Here is a 12,916-nt window from a genome sequence, read left to right on the forward strand (position 1 = left end):
GATTGCCGGGAGAAATATCAATCACCTCAGATATGCAGATGACACCACCCTTATGGCAGAAAGTGAAGAGGAACTAAAAGCCTCTTGATGAAAGCGAAAGAGGAGAGTAAAAGTTGGCTTAAAGCTCAACATTCAAAAAATGAAGATCATGGCATCCGGTCCCATCACTTCATGGCAAATAGATGGGGAAACAGTGGAAACAATGTCAGACTTTATTTTGGGGGGTTCCAAAATCACTGCAGATGGTGACTGCAGCCATGAAATTAAAAGACGCTTACTCTTTGGAAGAAAAGTTATGACCAACCTAGACAGTATATTCAAAAGCAGAGACATTACTTTGCTGACTACAGTCCGTCTAGTCAAGGCTATTGCTTTTCCCGTGGTCATGTATGGATGTGAGAGTTGGACTGTGAAGAAGGCTGAGCGCCGAAGAATTGATGCTTTTGAACTGTGGTGTTGGAGAAGACTCTTGAGAGATCCTTGGACTGCAAGGAGATCCAACCAGTCCATTCTGAAGGAGATCAACCCTGGAATTTCTTTGGAAGGAATGATGCTAAAGCTGAAACTCCAGTATTTTGGCCACCTCATGTGAAGAGTTGACTCATTGGAAAAGACTCTGATGCTGGGAGGGATTGGGGGCAGGAGGAGAAGGGGACGATAGAAGATGAGATGGCTGGATGGCATCACTGACTCGATGGACATGAGTCTGAGTGAAGTCTGGGAGTTGGTGATGGACAGGGAGGCCTGGCGTGCTGCGATTCATGGGGTCTCAAAGAGTCAGAGACGACTGAGCGACTGAACTGATACATACATATGACATTCATGGTTTATTCTTATAGCCATTTATAACTTGCCTTTGAATTGACGTCCAGTTTCTACAAGGAGTGTTAGTAAAATTAGTAAATTCATGTGGTTTTGATTCCTGAAATCTGATAACCATGGTAAATGGATCTCATTCATTCTCCCTTTGTAATAATATTCTGAATTCTATACAACAGGAAACCTATGCTAAAGAATTGTTTTATTGGTTTTCAATTTTAGCCAGCAAGTATAAAGTTCTATGGGCTTCTCTGGTGGCTCAATGGTTAAGAATCTACCTGCAATGCAAGAGGCACAGATTCCATCTCTGGGTCAGGAAGCACCCCTGGAGAAGAAAATGGCGAGCCACTCCAATATTCTTGCCTGAGAAGTTTCATGGACAGAGGAACCTGGTTGTCTACTGTCATGGGGTTACAAAAATGTTGGACTTGACTTAGCAACTAAACAGCATCAGCAACAATTAAGTGCTGCAAAGAATAAATTTAAAAAAAAAACAGTAAGAAAAAAAGGAGGGCATAATAAGGATGAGTCTTGACATTTCTGTTACTTCTTAGTTACATAACTTTATAGAAAATTATAGTTAGAGTTCCTATTAAAATTTGTCATCCTCAGTTATAATATGCACAATGTGATGTGCTCAGCAACTTCAACCAGCATGAGAAGAGTTGAGAAACTTGTATTCTACTTCCTTTTCCCCAACAATTAATGAGCAAATCACTGAAATTCTCTGCAATTAGTGTTCTGCAGCTATCAATGAGAAGTTTGAGGCAGATTACAATCAAACCTATTTACACCTTTCAAAATCAGTTATTCTTTGACAATGATTATCTTGATTATCTTACTGTTATTGAAAAAAGAAAATAAATTTTTATCTGAAGTTCTTTGGTGGGTTGCTGACAATAGTTGAGTAAGCAAGTTAGAGATACAGTAGAAGGAATTACTCAGGAATGGATGATATATTTTAAAAATGCAAGATTCCTAAAACTCTAACCCTGGATACACTTTGATGTTGTCATTCAGTCACTCAGTTATGTTCAACTCTTTGCAGCCCCATGGACTGCAGTACGCCAGGCTTCCCTGTCCTTCACTCTCTCAACACAGTCGTGTCCAACTCTTAGCAACCCCATGGACTGCAGCCTACCAGGCTCCTCCATCCATAGGATTCTCCAGGCAAGAGTACTGGAGTGGGGTGCCATTGCCTTCTCCGTTTACTCTATGCAGACTATTTATATCACCATATAATTGATTTTCCCAATTGCTTTTAATTTTAATCATCAAAGTGACTTTGGCCCTATTTTTTGTTATGTAGTCATTCAAAATAGTAAGAGCATTTATAAAAGCTCCTTATTTATAGGCAGTTTATGTGGCTAAAATATGATTAGAAAAAAATTAAAAGCATATGAGATAGAAGAAAAATAGGATAGGGCTTAAACGGTGTAGGGCTAAGACTAGTACAAAAAGGCAAACTACAGTAGCTGATACCATTAAAAGAGAAAAGAGTTAGTTGCTTAGTCTTCTAGGGCTCTTTTGGAGCACCTGCACTGTCTTTCCCAGCTACAGTATATATATTTTTAAGACACAAGTAAGGTCCGTCTAGTCAAGGCTATGGTTTTTCCTGTGGTCATGTATGGATGTGAGAGTTGGACTGTGAAGAAAGCTGAGCACCAAAGAATTGATGCTTTTGAACTGTGGTGTTGGAGAAGACTCTTGAGAGTCCCTTGAGCTGCAAGGAGATCCAACCAGTCCATTCTGAAGGAGATCAACCTGGGGATTTCTTTGGAAGGAATGATGCTAAAGCTGAAACTCCAGTACTTTGGCCACCTCATGCGAAGAGTTGACTCATTGGAAAAGACTTTGATGCTGGGAGGGATTGGGGGCAGGAGGAGAAGGGGACGACAGAGGATGAGATGGCTGGATGGCATCACCGACTCGATGGACATGAGTCTGAGTGAAGTCTGGGAGTTGGTGATGGACAGGGAGGCCTGGACTGCTTCGATTCATGGGATTGCAAAGAGTCGGACATGACTGAGCGACTGAGCTGAACTGAACTGAACTGAACTGAACCTTAACACTGAGAATAGGCCAGTGGAAGGAGTCATTACATCTACTTAGCAGGCTGTTGTAGAGAATTAGTATGTGACATAACACACTGTCTTTACTGTGAAGACAAGCCTTAGTATCATCAGAATTATAGGCTATCTATATTTTCATGGCACTGAGAATTGTATAACTAATCAAGTTTCTATTTTTGACTCCCTGCTAAAAAGTTTAGAACCACATTTGGGATTTACCTGTTGGCAAGGGTGTAAGCTGGGGGCTCTCCCAGTGACTCAGATGATAAAGAGTCTGCCTGCAATAGGGAGACCCAGGTTTAATCCCTGGATCGGGAAGATCCCCTGCAGAAGGAAATGGCAACAGCCCACTCCAGTATTCTTTCCTGGAGAATCCCATGGACAGAGGAGCCTGGCGGGTGGCGGTTATTGTTCAGTCACTAAGTCATGTCTGACTCTTTGTGACCCCATGGACTATGGCACACCAGGCTTTCCTGTCCTTTATGGTCTCCCAGAGTTTGCTCAAACTCATGTCTGTTGAGTCAGGGATGCCATCCAACCATCTATCCTCTGTTGCCCTCTTCTCCTCTTGCCCTCAATCTTTCCTAGCATGCCCTATTTTCTCCTCTAGACTGAAACTTCCTGGAGGACAGGGACTCTGCCTGGTTCATCTCTGTCTCTCCTTAGATTGACGAGTGTTTGTGAAGGCTAAGAACAGATGCTGAGAACATCCACATTTAAGTGGCCAGAGGGGATTCAAGGAAAGGATAAACAAAGAGTGATCAGAGAGGTGGAGGTGACTGAATCCAGAGCACCCAACAAAAGTCAAGGGAGAAGAAAGTTCCATTGAAAAGCTTGTCAGTGGGACCAATTACCAAATAACAGATTCTCAAATAGGAAAAGTGAGGAAAGGATTTGACAGTGAAAGAAGAGCATTTTAGAATTTGATATCCTGAAACCCAAGATGAATTCTAAGCAATGCCACTGGTCCCTTGAACTTCCTTAGTGGCCTTAGTTCTGGCAGTTATGAACATTTCTTTTAACAGTAAGGCCAATTTGGGAAAAAATTAAGTGTTTATGGGCTATTTTTCATTCAGAATTAAAATAGCTTCTTCAGTGGCTCCTATGCAGACAAAAGGTCAATTCTTATAAATTGGACTGCCTTTTATTTGAAGGGAAAGGACTTTCCAGTTGGCGCTAGTTGTAAAGAATCCACCTATCAATGCAGGAGATGTAAAGTGGTCTGGGCTCGATCTCTGGGTCAGAAAGATTCTCTGAAGGAGGGCATGGCAACCCATTCCAGTATTCTTGCCTGGAGAATCCCTTGGACAGAGGAGCCTGTCTGGCTACAGTCTAGCTACAGTTCATAGACGCACAAAGAGTCAGACATAGCTGAAGCAACTAAACATACACACACAAGAGGAAGGCTACAGGGCTTTCAGAACTCAAAAATTCAGATGAGGCAGAATAGAGAAGCACCAGAATAAAGGCCTCCCTAAGGTGCACTACTCATTTCGTCTTCAAATAAAGGTTTGTGGGCTCATCCTTTCATTTCAGATGGGGTAGCTTTGGCTCCCTTGAGGTTAAAAACAAGCTAGTAGGGGCACTGTGGCTAAATCAGTTCATTTAGTTCAGGGCAATAGTAATGAACCCTTATTATTTCCCCGGTGCTACATAGGCACTGAGAAAGGCAATTATTCTGAATCCTTCCCCTCCTGCCTTTTTCTAACCCAGACCTCCCTCATCTGTAGACATAAAGCTTCCTGTCTCAGTGGGTTGTCCTCAAGCTCACCTCCTGAGCCATATGCCCCAATCTCTGTTTTTTTTTAAACACATAGGCTGCTTTGGAAATTCTATCATGAAACTGGGATGGTTCATCACAGGTCCTGAACCATAGGATATACAAAGAACACTTTATCCCTGCTAATTTGGAATAGTAAAATGCAGCATACAAAAGAGGGAATTGGTTTGGGCTTAGGGAATATATCAAATTTCCCAAAGGGGATCCTACAAGAGTTAGATTAAAATACACAAATTAAACTTACAGGAGGAAAGTCTTCATCATACTGAATGTCTTCTGCTATAATGAAGTCAGGTTATCAACTGGAGTATGTGTTCATTCTTCATTTAAGCATCTAATTTTATATTTTTAGCAACTGTTTATCAAGTTCTAGATACAAGGTGCTGTTCATGGAAAGCAAAGGAAAATGCAAGATTCGTCTCCTGATGAGCAGGAAAGAACCTAGAGGAGGGGGGAATGCTGATGATGACAGAAGAGGCATATGTGGAACCCAGCTTGGGGAGGCAGCTATGATAAAGAAATGAAAGAATAGATGGGGAGACATTGCCGATGCAAAACAACCTTGTCCTCTTGATTTAGTGTTTATGAAATGAAAGAAAGCAAGGTGAAGAAGCATTAATGAAAGTGGTGACAGAATTCATTCAAGAAGAGGAGGTGGTGGGAGAAGCTGGGGGAGTCGCTGAGCTGATGCGTTCACCTTGGAGTGTGTCTGGCTTGAGATGTCACCATGACCTACAGTGAGGCTTCCCGTGCGTGCTAGTTGCTTCAGTCCTGTCTGACCCTGAAACCCTATGGATTGTGGCTCACCAGGCTCCTCTGTCCATGGGATTCCCCAGGCAAGAATACTGCAGTGGGTTGCCATTTCCTTCTCCAGGGGATCTTCCCAACCCAGGGATAGAACCCATATCTCTTATGACTCCTGCATTGGCAGGAGGGTTCTTTATTACTAGTGCCGCCTGGGAGTGAGACTTCCCAGACTTCTGAAATGGAGATTAAAAGGATGGGGGTAAAAATCAAATTTCTAGGATTTACCATGAGTTTGAGCAAACTCCAGGAGATAGTGAAGGACAGGGAAGCCTGGCATGCTGCTGTTCATGGGATCACAGAGAGCTGAACACTACTTAGCGACTGAACAACAGCAAGTAGGTGCACTTAGTCCTGACTAATATTTTGGAGAGGATTGGTGGAAGAATAAATAAGATGAACAGAACAGCCATTTTAATTGGTGTTGGAGTTGGTGCTGAGAATATATACCAAAAATTGAAAAACATTGTATAAATAGTTTCTAAATGTGCTATAAAATATTGTGGAAAGAATGGACATTATAAAGCTTTCAGTATAGTTTTCAGTGGTGTTATAATAGTTTCACTCAAAAATATTCAGTTTAAATGGATTTCTGCAATTTAGCAATCTTCCTAACTTTGTGATTTTATAAAATGAATGGATACTGGAATTGACTATGCCAAATACATTACTTTAAAATTGTCAAATCAGTTTATTTGCTATCCGTAATCTTCCTCCTTCCACCAACCACTGAATTGTGCATATGGGGACTTTCAGATTGCAATCAGTGGATAGTTTTTAACAGGCAGATATGTATCATAAGACTATATGGTGAAGAGTTGTGTGCAAAAAGAGATTGACTGGACATTTCCTATTTTGAGATGTAGGTATTGATAAGCCAGTGAAATCAAAAGCACAATGAAGTAATCTTATTCATATTTTGACTTCTACTATCATTTAAAACTGGGTTTTTGAAGTCCTGGAGAAGAAATCAGGCTTGTTATAGTTTACTAAAAAAAACACTGTGTGAGGTGAAATTGAGGAAAACAACATTAGACTAAGTTTGTCAGAATATGGAAGTAGCAGAGCTGGTGGGGATTTGCCGGGAAGTCAGAACTTAATGCCACAGGAGAAAAAATATATGTAGGATTCATTCTGCTATGTTAATGAGACCACACCTGTAATAACTCATTCAGTGTGGGATTCGTCTAATGAAAATGAACATCTAGGAAACTGGAAATAGTTCAGAGACAAGCAATAAGGATGATTAAGGGTCTGGAGAGACTGAGCTGAAACCAGATTAAAAGGCCTTACATTTGTTTAATGTGGCTAACAGATGACTAAAAGTGGGCATGATATCTGTTTATAAACATCTGAAAGTTGGGTGTAAACACGAAAGATAGAGTAGGATTGCATAACATGGTACTAAAAGGATTTGACTTGAGAAAAAATTTCAAGAGAGAATTGAAAAGTAAATATAATGAAGCTGTCTCCCAGAGAGTGTGCCTTTCCTTTTCTTTAGAGACTCAGCCAAGAATGAGGAAGTTTAGCAGAGAGCCCAGCACAAGAGAATGACCCAACAGGTCCCCTGCAGATCCGATTTCCTCACTTTCACAAACCAGTAGAAAACCTTTTTAAGCTTGATCTGTTTGTACAAAATTACTCAGAAAATGTGTTTGTTTATAGATTTTAGAAAACCAGGAGCACAGAACTTTAGACTTCTGGGCAATCATGTTTTATCTTTATTTGTTCTGTTATTGGCAAAGTAGTAGAGAAAACAGTGTTAAATCTAGTTCCTGATTGTTGTGTTTAGTCGCTAAGTCTTATTGGACTCTTTTGAGATCCCATGGACTGTAGCCCACCAGCCTCCTCTGCCCATGGGATTTTCCAGGCAAGAATACTGGAGTGGGTTGCCATTTCCTTCTCCAGGGGATCTTCCTGACCCAGGGATAGAACCTGTGTCTCCTGCATTGGCAGGCAGATTCTTTACCACCGAGCCACCACAGGGAAGTTCACTCTCCCAAAGCTCAAAGGATTTGGCTTAGAATGTATGAGACAATTACCAAATGACTTTATTTTTTTTAAGAATTGTGTATACTTCCAGCTGGGCTTTAAATGTACCAAAAATGAGTAATTTAAGAGATCTATTCTGGGACTATTTCTACAAGCATAAAGTCTTCTGTCTTCTTTTTTGGTGAACGTAGTATTGAAAGCAAGCAGGACCCTATAGGGTCCTCTGAGGTACAAATCCTTTCTATGTCCCGTTTCTTGTTTGTGGGTATTAGGCTTCATTCAGTTTACCTTTCCTGAACTCCAAACTGTGACCCTTCTCCTTGTTTGGCCCTGGAATAAACCTTTCTCTACTCCAAACTCTGAGTTTCAGTCAGTTTGGTGTCTGGCACATGAACTTGCGTTAAGTGTCTTATTCCATTTTCTAGCATAACATTTGTCCTTACTAAAGTGATGGAATGGTTTCCCCTTAAGGTTATTTTAGAAAAAAATTAAAATTAAAGTTTTGGACTATGAGCTCATAGAGCGCTTTGCTTTTTTAATTTGACTTACATGCACCAACCTAGATAGCATATTCAAAAGCAGAGACATTGCTTTGCCGACTAAGGTCTGTCTAGTCAAGGCTATGGTTTTTCCAGTGGTCATGTATGGATGTGAGAGTTGGACTGTGAGGAAGGCTGAGTGCCGAAGAATTGATGCTTTTGAACTGTGGTGTTGGAGAAGACTCTTGAGAGTCCCTTGAACTGCAAGGAGATCCAACCAGTCCATTCTAAAGATCAGTCCTGTGTGTTCTTTGGAAGGAATGATGCTAAAGCTGAAACTCCAGTACTTTGACCACCTCATGTGAAGAGTTGACTCATTGGAAAAGACTCTGATGCTGAGAGGGGTTGGGAGCAGGAGGAAAAGGGGACAACAGAGGATGAGATGGCTGGATGGCATCACCAACTTGATGGATGTAGGTCTGAGTGAACTCCGGGAGTTGGTGATGGACAGGGAGGCCTGGCGTGCTACGATTCATGGGGTCTCAAAGAGTTGGACACGACTGAGCAACTGAACTGAACTGAACATGCAAACCAATGCCAGGACAGTGCCATGCACACTTCAAAAATAAATAATAGATGATAACTGCAGGAAGGGTTGGTTAAAGGACTTTCTAATAAGTAAAATTTTTATTTCCACCAGTTTACACTATGAAGTCATCTTTATTTTTCTCCCCCCACAACAAATATCCTTTTTCAGATGAAATTATACATTCAAGGATATTCTGATTTCCTGATTCATGTCATATCAAACCTTCTAGTGTTTCTGAATCACTTCCAGACTTTTCCAGCAGATTTCATACTTCGAAATTTTCCTCCCTGGATGTCATTTCAGATTGTTTGAGCTTCTCCCAATGATCTATCTTCCTCTCCTCATTGCCTTGTAGAACTCTGTTGGGTGCAGTACCAGACTGCACCAATAGATGCTGCCACTTCAGTTGGAAAGTTTCTTTTTCAGAGGTTAAGGTTTAAGATTGTTGAGGGGTGATTCGGAAGGTAACTGTCTAAATTATCTTCCTTGAAAGTAATTTGATTTTTAATTGTGGGTTTATAAATTGTTTGCATTTTACAAGTAAGATATTAAGAAAAATAACAAAATTAATTTTCAAAAGACACTTCAATTTCAAATACTTCAAGTATGGAAATAATTTACTAATACAATAATTTTAAATATAATAGCTAAAAAAATTTGGACTCAACATTTCTCCACAATGATGGAAAAGGAAGGCTAGAAAATATGTTTTGGAAAGCCCACGGGACACAAGGAGTGTAAATCTTTAAACCAGTGTTTCTCAAACTGGTGTTAGATAATTTTAGGTGGTACAAGATAATTTTTATTTCTGTAAAAATGACTCATTTGCAAGGTCATCCTCTATTCATGGCAAATTATATTGATTTTCCATTTATGATAATGATAAAAAGTTTCCTTTATCATATATAATTATATAATAAAAACAGCTTAAAGAATAATATTGAGTTAACAGTATTAGAGATGATATGGCAATAATTATAAAAGTTATATTTAGTAGAAATCCTGGAAATAATGCCTTGTCTAAATAGGCAATACACTTTTGCCTATACAACTTTAAAATTACTAAATCTCTTGTGCTCAACTTATATCAAAGGTAGACTGAAAACGTGAGATTTTATATTACTCCTAATGATATCTATGTAATATGTATAAATGAACTTGAAAGTACTAATAAGAAGTTAACTAATAGTGTGATATAATTCTAGTTTTTTTGAGGGAGGGTAACTTCTATAAAACATATTCTTATGTAGATTATAAAAAATTATGTGGGAGCAAAGTAACTTGAAAGCAAGATCAGTATTGCTGAAAATATGATTTTAGGAGTGAGTAAAGAGTTGACTCATTGGAAAAGACTCTGATGCTGGGAGGGATTGGGGGCAGGAGGAGAAGGGGACAACAGAGGGTGAGATGGCTGGATTGCATCACTGACTTGATGGACATGAGTCTGAGTGAACTCTGGGAGTTGGTGATGGACAGGGAGGCCTGGCTACTGTGATTCATGGGGTCGCAAAGAGTCGGACACGACTGAGCGACTGAACTGAACTGAACTGAAAGCAACATGCTGAAAACCTGTATCTGTGTGAACATGCTGTACTAAAGTATGAATTTTTATTTTATCCAAATTATGCATCTTCTCACTTTTATATAGAGGTCAAACTAACACATAATGTTTCATACAAAAAATGAAATGTAAAAATCTGTGGCCTTAAGAGGAGAGTAGTACATTCAGCTTTGTACTTAATTTTTACGTGATAATTACTATAGTTGCTGAGCATTCCTAGACAGTGAATGGTTGACAAAACATTTAAATTGCATATTTTGCCTGTAGCATATAAACTGTACTAAAATAATTACTATTTTTCCTCACTACTACCACTACTAATAATAGCATGACAGTGGCTAGGAGTGGCCTTTGCGGTTACACAGAGGCTGGTTTGAATCTTAGGTCTGCCATTTATTAGGAAGTTGCTAAAAATTCTGAGCCCTTATTCCCTCACCTGTAAAATGAGGAAATTAAGACTAGCAAAGTTAACTGAATCTACCCATGAATATTTCCCTCTTAAGTGTATAGGAGCTGGCATCCTTCAGGCCAAAATGTGCTCTTATCTAGATCATGGTTCAAATCCCCTTTGAGCCAAACCCACTGCCAAAAGCCCTTCTACCTTGAGAACCAGAAAAGGAAACAAGCCTGGCAGTGCCTAAGCCCTCCAAAATAAATCTGCAGGAAAGAACACCCAGTGAGTGATGAGTGCAGCAATGAGTACATTTATCAGTTTAAATTTACAACTTCACTTTTCCCATTGCCTATTATTGTACATAATTCCCCACTGATCAAAAAATAAGTTGATTGCTTTTGAACTCGACAGTGTCCGTGTCCATTGCTTAAGACTCAGGTGAAGCAGAGGGTGAAATTTTTTCCTGAACTTTATGCAAAATATAATTCGGTTGATAATACACCGAAACTCAATTTTCTTTGGGTGTCATTCCTACTAGTTTACTTGTAAGCTCTGGAGTCGTGGCTCAGGCAGTTTGAAGGGCTGCTTGTTGAATAATAGACTTTGTGTTTATAGAGGCTACTGGGTTTATCTTTGGGAACATTCCTTGGGTTTCTTTTGGCCTGTTTCCTTATCTCTTATACAGGATTAAATAACCACCACAGAGATGTGAAAATTATATGAACTCACGTGTACCATAAGTGACCAGTGCAATGACTGCCACTCAGTAAATTCTCAACAAATCAAAACTTTTAATCAATGTGACAACTAAAGATGTTCCTAACTTTGACAATAGGTTTTACCGAAGAGGTGATGAAATGGATGCAAAATTTATGTACTGTTGCTTGTCAACTTTGCTCAGATCTCAGGTTATGATCTCCACATGGGTGCATATAGAATATTAGATCCTACGTGGGTGTATCTTGCATGCGCAGAAGGCTTACGCAGGAAATGTCGCTTCAGCAATGTGCCTGGGGAGGCTCTGACGCTGTCTTGGAAGTCGGTCGTCGCAGCCTGACCTTTGGGCGTCTGGGAGGGATGCCTACCTGCGCCCAACGCTGGAAGGGGGCCCAGGCCCTTTCCAGCACAGCTATCCCCACACTGCTCACTTCCGTGCCTCGCATACATCTTCACGGAAAGGAGTATTTCCTCCGTTCAGAGAAAGTTCCCCAGTCCGACGAGGGGTGTTTTGTACTTTACGTAGTTCCAAGTAGGCGAAGTTCCTTCTCTCTTCTCCCCGGGGGTAAGTGGAAAGGAGTCCCGCTGGGCGCCCGAAGTCGTCCACACCAGGGATCGGGTAGCGACCGAGTTAGAGACAACTGGGGTGGGGGGTTGCGGCCGGGCAGAAGCAGGTGGGTACAAACTGCGGTTCCCCGGTCCGGGGAGGGGACTGCGACCGCGGGTCCCTCCCCTCCGCCCGGAGGTGGCTGCAGCCGGCGCCCGGCCAGTGGGGGCGGGGTGGGGGCGGCGCGGAGGGCGCGGAGATTACCGCGGCGCCACCGGGGACGCCCAGGGCCCCCGAGTGGTGCCCACGCGGGATCGCGAGCGATGACAACAGGCCATCGCCCGAGGTCGAATAAAAAGGAGTCGCTTTCCCGGGTGCCGCCGCCCCGCCACAGCCTGACCCCGGGGTTGGGGGGTGCCCCCGGCGGCCTCCAGGGGCCGCGGGCGCCGGCGTCCCCCGCCCCCACCCCGCGCGCAAGTGCGAGGCTGCCCGCCGTGCGGCGCACGCTCCGCCGCTCCCGGCTTCCGCGCAAAACTTCGAGCCTGGCCGCGTGAAGCTGTCGCTCCAGCTTCGGAGCGGGAGAGAGCCTGCAGAAAAGCCTGGCCGTGTGGACCGCGGTGGCTGGGCGCGCGCTCTCTTTTTCTTTGCTTCTCCTTTTTTTTTTTTTTCTGTCGCCATCGGGAGTTTTGGCTCCTCTCCTTTCCTCCTCCCCCTCGTAGCCGCTTCTCCCCCCGCCCCGTCTCTCCCCCACTGGTGTACGCTATTTGTTGGAGGTGGGGGGGGGTGGTGGCCGAAGGGGATGTCCTCTTTTCACCAGAGGCACAGCGTGAAGGCGAAACTTCAACACTGGAAGGAAAGAGAATAAATACATAAATACGGACGGACAGATCTGTTGCTGGGGAAGTCACTTGGACTTTGGGATCCTGAGACGGTCCGGGCGGCAGGAGGTGAGTGCCTCTTCTTCTGACCCTCTGTCCCGGGGTCCGCGTTTCAGGGATCCCGCAAACTCTCCCGGGAGAGAGCGCGCGGCTGCGCCGGGAGCGAGAAGCTCTGAGCGCTCTGCGGGAAGGTGTGTGGGCGCCGGGGTCCCCGCGGTCGCTCCATTGCTGAGTACCCCCAGCCAAAGGGCCCGGGCTGCTCGGAGTGACTTGGTGTGTTCTGC

General features: G+C 42.7%; 1 protein-coding gene across 37 annotated transcripts in view; it reads left to right on the forward strand.

Annotated features, from left to right (window-relative positions):
- The window catches only part of EYA4 (EYA transcriptional coactivator and phosphatase 4), a 365,637-nt gene that overhangs the window by 33,591 nt on the left and 319,130 nt on the right, over positions 1 to 12,916 (forward strand). For 13 of the 37 annotated variants that reach the window (XM_027972479.3, XM_060419657.1, XM_027972476.3 and 10 more), the window contains exon 1: positions 12,313 to 12,701. The exons of 23 other annotated variants lie outside the window; for them this stretch is intronic. The gene's annotated coding sequence lies outside the window, so the exon portion shown is untranslated. Of the gene's footprint in view, positions 11,773 to 12,312; positions 12,702 to 12,916 lie in introns of those variants that run through there. One more of the 37 variants, XM_060419658.1, reaches the window with a different exon arrangement.

Source organism: Ovis aries, chromosome 8, assembly GCF_016772045.2.
Source record: "Ovis aries strain OAR_USU_Benz2616 breed Rambouillet chromosome 8, ARS-UI_Ramb_v3.0, whole genome shotgun sequence".
In the NCBI taxonomy this organism is placed as follows: Eukaryota; Metazoa; Chordata; class Mammalia; order Artiodactyla; family Bovidae; genus Ovis; species Ovis aries.